Here is an 11,039-nt window from a genome sequence, read left to right as displayed (position 1 = left end):
TTGTTTCTGGTGTCCTTTGACAGCTCTTTGGTCTTGACCATAGTGGAGTTTGGAGTGTGACTGTTTGAGGTTGTGGACAGGTGTCTTTTATACTGATAACAAGTTCAAACAGGTGCCATTAATACAGGTAACGAGTGGAGGACAGAGGAGCCTCTTAAAGAAGAAGTTACAGGTCTGTGAGAGCCAGAAATCTTGCTTGTTTGTAGGTGACCAAATACTTATTTTCCACCATAATTTGCAAATAAATTCATTAAAAATCCTACAATGTGATTTTCTGGATTTTTTTTTCTCAATTTGTCTGTCATAGTTGACGTGTACCTATGATGAAAAGTACAGGCCTCTCTCATCTTTTTAAGTGGTAGAACTTGCACAATTGGTGGCTGACTAAATACTTTTTTTCCCCACTGTATGCCATTTATGGCAAACAAGAGGCACCTTAGGATTGTAAAACTTGCTGTATGTAATAGTTTATGGTGGCTGGGGATTGACTGTGTCATAGTGGTCTTTGTATTCCATGCTTGATCAGCTCCACCTCCTCTGCAACCTTTTAATGTCCATCAAAGCCCAGGGATCATCTTTACATTTACATTTTCGTCATTTAGCAGACGCTCTTATCCAGAGCGACTTACAAATTGTATATGTGTGTGGAGCTGTGCTATGTCCCTCACAACCAACGCTTCTTAGTCATAGTATATGACCTTGCTGCACTAACTAACCTCTAAGTAACCTGAGGTCACCCTTTCACAGACTTTCCTTCACAAACAGACAACCAACCATTCCACTACTGGAGTATCCACAGCATCATTCAGGCTGGGATAACATTCCAGTTGGTCAATGGGTCTCATTGGCATGCAAGCTGCATCTACTGACTGCCTATACCGAACTATAGAAATGGAAACTGATCACCCCACAGCCCCAATACCCACCCAGTCATACAGGAAGGATACTTTTCTTGTTGCTGCAGCTTGCCCAGAATGACCAGTTAGCTGTGTAAACTGGTCAAGCCCCAGAACTACAACCACCACTGGCTACTTTGTCTCCTCACCCTGTGAGGACACACTCCCCACTGGGCACAGACGTCAGTTCAACGTCTAGTTTTGATTTACATTTGGTTAAATTGTCAACTAACGTGAATTCAATGTGAAATCAACAAAAGATGTCACCATGTCATTGGATGTAGGTTAAAAGTTGAGTTTAAAAATTCCCTTACGATGATTACTTTTTTTGAAATCCAATCAGTTTTCCACGTTGATTCAACGTCATCACATTTAATTTTGGGGGTTGAAATGATGTGGAAACAACATTGATTCGACCAGTTTTTGCCCAGTGGGTCATGTCCTGGTCACCTCAAAGTCTTTGAATCAACCTTGCACACTTAGTTTTAGTGGATAAAAGAGGGCTGTACATATACACTACTTGAGTAGCTGACTGTTGTATTACGGTTGCTTTCCTGTAACTTGGTTACGCTACTGTGTGCTTGTGTCATGAAAGGCTTGTTATTATATTTTGTGGAATTGCCCATTGTTGATATGCTGTAAGTGTGTGAATGAGATTAAAATATGAACACACATTGAAAAACCAGTTGGCTTTGGCTAGTCAAACAAGGGAGGCATGGCAGTGCCATTCATAGTCCTAGATATACCAAGAGCGTTATGAAACCCTTTTAAAGACAGAATAACACAATACAAAATGAACAAGGGCTACTTATATGCAGGCGAAGATGTTTGAGTGTAATCATATTGGATTCAGAATAAAATTGATGTTCACTAATGTCAAGTTGCGTCAATTCAAATCTGGTATAGGAACAAAAAGAGATCAATACACGTCTTCTAAAATAGACTAGTATTTTAATTAATGCAAACACTTGAATGGTAAATATGATGTTCGTATATACGGGCCCACTGAAACACCACGCAGGGCAGTCAGAGAACTAACTGTCCCAACCCAAAATTATTATTTTAATACTCTGACAGAGATAGTTCCTGCTCCAAGCAGGCCTATCAGAGTAGAGGCTGAGCGTGGTTTAGACTTACTCAGCCTATCGTTGGCGCACAGGCTGGTCCCAGCCCCTTGGCGCTTCACTGTTGCCAGGCATTAGTTGTTATCTTCACAACTTGTCTCGAGTCAGCAACCCCAGACACAGTTTTCTTTTTCATGTTGCAGTACTTTGTCCTTGAGCGGTTTAACAAAGAGGCAGTGTGTGTGTATGTGAGAATCACAAGTCTGTCTCAGTCTACCCCCTAACGGTTCCTCACATTAATCACAGCTTGTTATGTTAAACAATCTATATCAGTACAGCACAAACCTATTATGTTTAATCATCAATGTATTCTTTCTAAGCTAGGCATCACATCTAGTTATAAGAAAATAGGCTCCCCACAATCCCCCTTTTCACACCCGCTGGGTGTGAACCCAAAATAAGAAATTTCAGGGAAATTGAGGATTCCCCCTTTTGACACCCACTAGGGTGTCACTCATTAAAATACAATACAAACAAAAAGAATCACACTTTTATTAATAGGCAATAATGATAATAAAAAGGCCTTCAGTCCTTCCATCTACACCTAACTTGTACTAGGTTGGCTACCAGCCACCCAGGAACTTCAAACCTTCACCTAAGGAAAGACAAACATTCACAATAGTTAAAATGGATTTATAAAACATAAAAACACAAACAGGGAATTTTGATTCCCCCTTTAGACACCCACTAGGGTGTCACTCCACCACCTCACCAATAGCAAACCAAGGGTCATCCTTTGTCAACCCCAGTTTCTTCCGAAAGCTAGACTCAGTGTCTGCATCCCCTTCTTGAGCCCCTAGGAGGGGCATCATACCAGCCGTATGCACGACATCTGTAACAGACTTTCTCAAACAAGGAATTAAACAGGCAGCACAGCACATTAATATTAGAAACACAACTACTAGGGTCAGAAATCCAGTAACCACCAGTGCAGCATACTTACCAAACCACTCCCCCAACCAGGAGAACAGTCCGTTTCCCTCCATTCCAGCCATGCTCTTCATTTCAGCTGATAGTTTATCTAAACCAACTAGGGCTTTAGAGATACTCCCGTCAGGACTGGTATTGTTAGGGATAAACGTACAACAATGGCTTACCATTCTATAGACACCACCCCTTTCTGCCTGATCTAGAGCCAACCTCTTTTTACTAAGTCATAAGAGTGAGATGGCGGATAATTGTTCAAAGATCCCTTTTGTTGCACCCCTAGTCTAGCCAATAAATCGTTGTTGGTCGTAACAGATATAATTAATCAAATCCACAATTTTGCTTGTCACCCATCAAAAGAACGTGGTAGTAAACCGTTCCCCTAATTGTTTCATAGCTCGGTATCCATCCGATACCCCCCTTGGTATCCCAATCGCATCCATCTAAATAGGGCTATTCTCCTTCTTGTTAAAACTCCTCCTACATCTGTTTAATCCTTGGTTCCTGGTGACTAATTCTAACTAGCTGAACCAGTAGAACCAGGGCGCACGTATCTAGCCACCCTTTTTGGAATTCTCTGCCGTATACTGCCTTTACTGGCACAAGCCCACCACACATCGGTTACAGGGGCTGTAAGGTTTAGAATTCTCTCCTGTGCTTCTGAACTTAAGTCTGTCACATTACTACTATCTCCAATTGATAATTGGTGATGTCTTTGTTTCTCTTTACCCCCCATCTGGATGTTCAGTGCCCCTCGGTCTCATATCCCCGTCCCCAAGTGTGTTTAAACACTTGAGTCTAGGAACAATCCGCCGTGGGGGCCGAACACGAATATAATAGGATTTTATAATCCCAATTTGTTTATTGACATGTACCCCACCCGTTGGCTACGTCCCTAACCCTTATTTTGAATCTGAAAGTCTGCCCTTCTCTGACTCCCATTTTGTAGGCCACTCGTCCTTGACGGTCAGTATGTCGGGTCGCTTCTCTTCTCTTTTACTTCTTAACAATGGTAAGGGCATAGCACAATTGGTGGTGGATCTTGACATATCAAGACCATTGCCGAGACTATGATGCAACTCAAGTTATCCATATTCCCAAAAACCGCCAACCCTCTCCTGTCCTCAGTCTTTCTGCTTGGTACTACCCCATACTCACACCCTGAGAACACACTACAGTGATGATAGGTCGGGGTAGGAGATCTTCGTTAACAGAGGTGATCCCCAGACCCTATTGGTCCAGTTCTTCTCTCTAACTCTGCATGTGTTCAGTGGTGCTTGAATGTGTTCTTACCTTTTTGCAGTGGGTAACGTGGACCCAGGTTGCTCTTTCTGCTATTCTAATGGCAAAGGCAGTGACCAATATAACCTGATAGGGCCCTTCCCAACAGGCCTGCTTCCAGTTTTTCTTCTTTAGGGACTGGATGCTCACCAGTCACCTTCTCTTTTAGTTCACCTGTGGGGCACAAAACCTCTGACATACGGGTGTGGTTAATAAACTATCTTCACATATGTTCAGCTCTCAATTTCTATTCCTGACTGCATTCTCTTTCTAGAATGTATCTAAAAAAATATAAATAAAAATTAAGTATTTTGTCCTCTCCTTCGTATATATGTATTATTTAATCCTACCATCTCCTACCATCCCCCTTTTGACACATGTTTTGTCCATGTGTCAATATTACCACCTACCTAAACAATCACTTAGGTAATATTGGTAATTTATCATCCAATTGCCACCCCTTATTTTAATCCCCTAATTTTAACATAACAACCCTTTATAACCATCATACTAGGTGTGTTGTTTTTTTTATTTGAAAAACCCAATTTGAAAAAGAACAACCACAAATAGCCAGGCCCCACTTAATTTGGTAGCTCACTTTTATGACCTAAATACTGCCTAATTTCACTACTGCTCCCCCCAGCCCTGGGCAACATTCCAATGAGATAAGCTAATATCTTTCTCCTGGTTATACATTTTGTTAACCTTCAATTACCATCAGTAATCTAAAGATGGTAGTACACACAAAACATGATACAGATATCCCCAGTCCTAACCCATCAATAATTGTTTGTATCAATCTAATTCCTCATAACTAATCCATAAAACCACTCAAAATTCCTCGAGTATACAATGATTATTTAATTGATTACCCTAAATCTGCTACATGTGATCTCATCTCAAATGATCCATTATCAATTATTTGATCAACCCCCTAGGAAAATCTGTCTCCCCTTCTATTGTTCCTGTCCCCCCTGTAAATGTCATATTTCATTTTTTAGCCAATACAATCACGGTTACATCAAATGTTCCCTCCTTTGGCCATTTAGTTACTATCTTTCTGGTCCTTTTTCTCATTTGTTAGAGATATTACCAATATCTTCACTATCTTCTGGGAACCTTCTCTTCATGATTGCTACTGGTGATCCTGCCATCTCTACTTCTGGTGTGGTCTAATGTCTATATTAGGGTGTAAGGTAAATTATTCCTGTTGTCTTTTTCAGCTAAACATTTTATATCCCTCAGTTAATGGTATTTTCTCCCTAATATATCTTCATACTCTTCTTCTTTCCCTAAATGAGATTTAATCCCTTGCCTTTCCTCTACTATCCTTCTATCATTACTGGATCAATGATAATAACTGTAATAACTATTAATAATAATTGTGATAACTATTTCACATTAAATTGTGCCTTTTTCTGATAATGTTATAATTGTAGCCTATTGCATTACTTTAGTTTAAAATATAAGTTTGTTTATTTAACAAATCTAGAACCCACTATAGGTTGGTGCTATTCCCTCAGCATAATAGCTAAAGCTACTTGCATCCCCTGGTCCCCGTAACGAAAATAAATTATCGTTCTAGAATTCACCAACTATTTGCATACACCACTGGTGTTAAGCAACCTATCGAATAAAGTAATAACAATTAGAATTTATCAAAGCACTGCCTTCCAGTCAAGTATTTAGACCTCTACTTGAAATCTTACAGCTCAATCTAACTCGCTGGACTGTCTCTATTTTTTTTCCCGCTAACCAGATCCATAAATTATTCTCAACTCAATTTTCACAGCTCTATCGCCATTTCAGTTCGCTATTCAATTTCTTTAACTGTTCTCTCTGATTAGGCCCTAATTAATAAAACAAATACTTGCTATCGTTGATAAGCATACATTTAATGATATTCCTATCATTTGAACTATCTCTCACCCCTCCCATTGCTCCTTCCTACACAACGGGGGAGGAGCGGGGACCTTGTAACATATTTTCATAGACCTTTCTACATTTACATTACATTTAAGTCATTTAGCAGACGCTCTTATCCAGAGCACCTTACAGTTAGTGAGTGCATACATTCTTTTTTATACTGGCCCCCTGTGGGAATCGAACCCACAACCCTGGCGTTGCAAACGCCATGCTCTACTGAGCTACATCCCTGCCGGCCATTCCCTCCCCTACCCTGGACAACGCTGGGCCAATTGTGCGCCGCCCCATGGGTCTCCCGGTCGCGGCCGGCTATGAATACTTCTACTTAAGCTATCTAATTCAACCTTTCACATTTCTCAATCCACGTAGTAATCTAGGTCTATAGCCCCAATACGAAAGCTTTACCCACTGTCCCTACCTGGGTTCGAACCAGGGACCCTCTACATACATTGCCAGCAGTGGCGGCTCCTGAAAAAATTCTCAGGAGGGGCAATTTTTCTGATGATTTAGGTGACCTACACACATTTAAAGAAAGATATGTCCAGCAACAACATGAAGACAGGGGCAGCATATAAGTCAATACCAGAAGCATTTATTGACTGATCTCAAAAGTGTTGGCTTACCAGGGTTGGTGGAGCCCTCAGTTTCATCTTTGCCTCGCAAAGCTAACTCAAACACTCCACAAAAACTTCACACACTGGATTAGCCGGCTGAGGATGTGGCGGTTCTTGCTAATGTCGTAGTAAATATATTTGTTATAGTGAATATGGAATATGATATGTTAAGTAAAATGTTGTGCTAAGATCTATTTAGGTCAGGAGCTGGTTATAAGTTCTGTTCCTATCCAATAACAATGGACAAAAGGGTCCTATCTTGTCAGCCTTGTCAGCAGGTGGCCAAGGACAACACCCACGCCATAGGCCTCTCAGTTCTTCTCACGAGTTCTTGCTCTGAGGACACACACACACACAAACACACACACACACATCATCACTGTTAAACACACACACACACACACACACATCATCACTGTTAAACACACACACACACACACACACACACACACACAAAAATCCCTCTCTTAGGCTGAACATTTGAAGACAGAGAACCCGACTCAGAGCCAATGCAACAGTGACAGTAGCCTGCAGGGGACCTCGCCCAACTCATCAGGACCAATCAGAAGATCAGAACTACTAGATTGAACCTACTTCATTTATTGCATAAAATGTCTGCACACAATGTTTCGGGGCTCTCTTCAGATAATAATAATAATAATAATAATAATAATAATATGCCATTTAGCAGCGCTTTTATCCAAAGCGACTTACAGTCATGCGTGCATACATTTTTGTGTATGGGTGGTCCCGGGATCGAACCCACTACCTTGGCGTTACAAGCACCATGCTCTACCAGCTGAGCTACAGAAAGTGGATACTCATGGATGCGCATTGCAATTGTAAAATGTCAACACAATTGGAGACACCACGTCATTTTTGGAGACATGTTATTGACAGTAAACTATTGTAGATGCGACTGCTAACTAAATAAAACATTTTAGCTGGCTAGCTAATCATCTTAGCTAAATGTGGGGCAAACAATTCAGTTATTTACCGTTAATTTGAGGGATTGGGGTGAAAGAAATCGAGTTACATAGTGATACTTTACGATATACTGTATTGACAATATCGCAATATTTTAGCGCTAGTTGGCTGTACCTGCACCAAAACACCATTATTGTTCCTTCATAGCTTGTTCTCAATCTTTTCACATTGGGAGCAAATTTGTTTTCAGCACTTTTATTTCCATGACTGATCAAAACTTCGTTCTCATGGCTTTCTGATCCCTCTGCAACAGACATATGGTGCGCAATAAAATCACAGTATCGAATCGCAATACGTATAGAATCATGAGACTCGCAATGCTGATGCATATATCTTATCGTGAGGTTCCTGGCAATTCCCAGCCCAAGTTCATTTGCCACAACAAATCTCTTCGCTAGCAAACGCGATGTCTTCTCCAAAACGGCAATGTGTCTCCAGCAATGTTTACTTTTTTGACGTTCTATGGCATCTCCACTTTCCAAGCATATATGACCACATGTAATATTTTGGTAAGTGATGCAAATAGTGAACTATGTAGGGCCAGGATGTAAAATATATGTAGCTGCAGCAATTTCTCTTATCTGATATGGTAAGTAATGGGGCTTAATTTATAGCTCCCTAAGAGTTTGACGAACGGGTCCGTGAACGCGATTCCAGATATATTTACCTCTGAATAAACTGCCTTTATTACACCATATCCACATCCAGTAAACTTGTGATTATCAACACTAACCTCATCGTTGTGGCGGCGGACAGCTAGCCTGTATCCTCGTCATCCAGTTGAGTGAGTGGCAATGTCTTTTTCGTTCAGTACCAATTTTTGGAAAATCCTCGGGTGTAGGACTTTCCGCCTTTAGTAGAAACCTGTTGAATTATTAAATTTGGTCTGGGAGGTCCTAATTGTTTCGTTGCCAATTTATCTTCATTTGTTCGCCGAATCGCCGACAAAAAGGAACTTCTTTCAAACAATCCACTCTTTTCTCAGTTGCGTTCCATGGTTACGTAACGTGTGACGAAAGCGTAAGTGCAAGCCCACAGACACCCATTGAGATTGTATTGAAGGCTCTGAAATTTGAAAAAAATAGATTTTACATGGGAGTCTATTACAGACTTCTGGGCGATTTTCAACCTGACTGAAATCGCCCCAAAAGGGGGGAGCCATTTGAAGCACGACTTTAGCCTGATTCGACATTTAGTGGCAGTGTGGCACTGTGGCAGATCAGACGTATAGATTACAACACTGATAACTACTGTTGCCGTGATATAATTGATTAGAAAAAAAATCCCTTCCTTTTCCCGTTTGGCAGTGCGTCGCCCATATCGCCCTATTGAACAGGCCGCCCCTGATTGCCAGTCACCCCACACATTCCGCGATCCTTTCAAAGTAAATACTTCCAGTTCATAGAGCAAGTGACGTCACCAAATGAAAACCACACTAGCTCTCACCTCATTCTAAGGTTGCTGGGGCCTCTTTCATTCCCCGCCAATAGATTAGGTAAGGCTATCAGTGGGTACTGGCCCGCTCCTACTCTCTCTCTCTCTCTCTCTCTCTCTCTCACTGCTTCTTTAAATATACCCCTACGCGGTTCTCCCTCCTGTTTCCACTCCGAACAGGTTTTGTCCGTTTTTCGTTTTAACGTAATATTCGTCCGTTATTTAATTATTTAAAGTATGTCTATCTATTTATTTAAATCAAATTATTCCCACCTAATTAGTTAAAGTCGGTGCATATTTATATTTCAACGATAATCCAAATTATTTCAGTCTAATTATTTAACCAGTATTTTGCAGGGTCAAACATCAAACGTTAAATTAAATAATAAACCAAATTGCTCCAACTTAATTATTTAAAACCAGTATTATGCTATGTCAAACATCAAACGTTACAGTTCAGTTATATCAGTTAAAACGTTTCAGTTTAGTCATACTAGTTATTCATTATTTGTACCTTTATATTCCCAATTGTTATTAACGGGTTATACGGTTTAAGCAACCACAGACTTCTTTAACTCCTAATTAGTTTTCTATCAAGGTATACAGGTTTATTAATTTTAATAACCCGCATTCACTATTTTATTACACTGGGATCATTCGCACTCTCATTCCTACAACACCCTATACTTTAAAGTGCTCCTCCGATCTGGGCTGTACCCCCAAGTAAAACTCCCTGCCGAAGAGCAACACTATAGTGTACTTTAAAGTGCTCCTACGATCCTAGCCGTACTAGTTACGGACCTTGCCGATAGCGCAACACTATCTAAAGTTTTAAGTGTCCCTCTGATCCTAGCCGTACCCTCGTAGTTACGATCCTTGCCAGTAGCGCAACACTTTTAATCCAATAATTCCCTATACCCCCAGTTCCCACCCCTGGTGGTCCTAGCCTGAGGATTTCAGTATTTTCCCTGGTCCTAGCCGTACCCTCGTAGTTACGGACCTTGCCAGTGGAACAATACTCTATGGTACCATGGTTTAACACTCACATTCACCACAGGTTTGCATGTCACAATATGGTGCTTATCTACTCATAATAATTCGTATAATAATTCATAATTTAGTTCACTTACATCAGACAGGTGTTTCACAAAATTAATTTGGATAAAGCCAATGTGCAGAACTTTAGTTATATAACAATAGGTGTCTGCTTACCTGTTTTTAGTTGTCCGGACTCTTTGTGAAACACACCGTCCAACGACAGCGATGTCCAATGGGCCGGACGATATCCAGCGAAGTCCCTCTACCAGATCACGTCGGCGGTCACCAATTGTCAAGTTGCGTCAATTCAAATCTGGTATAGGAACAAAAAGAGATCAATACACGTCTTCTAAAATAGACTAGTATTTTAATTAATGCAAACACTTGAATGGTAAATATGATGTTCGTATATACGGGCCCACTGAAACACCACGCAGGGCAGTCAGAGAACTAACTGTCCCAACCCAAAATTATTATTTTAATACTCTGACAGAGATAGTTCCTGCTCCAAGCAGGCCTATCAGAGTAGAGGCTGAGCGTGGTTTAGACTTACTCAACCTATCGTTGGCGCACAGGCTGGTCCCAGACCCTTGGCGCTTCACTGTTGCCAGGCATTAGTTGTTATCTTCACAACTTGTCTCGAGTCAGCAACCCCAGACACAGTTTTCTTTTTCATGTTGCAGTACTTTGTCCTTGAGCGGTTTAACAAAGAGGCAGTGTGTGTGTATGTGAGAATCACAAGTCTGTCTCAGCCTATCCCCTAACGGTTCCTCACATTAATCACAGCTTGTTATGTTAAACAATCTATATCA

This window comes from Coregonus clupeaformis, chromosome 14 (genome assembly GCF_020615455.1).
Source record: "Coregonus clupeaformis isolate EN_2021a chromosome 14, ASM2061545v1, whole genome shotgun sequence".
Classification (NCBI taxonomy): Eukaryota; Metazoa; Chordata; class Actinopteri; order Salmoniformes; family Salmonidae; genus Coregonus; species Coregonus clupeaformis.
Note: the sequence above shows the minus strand (reverse complement) of the source record.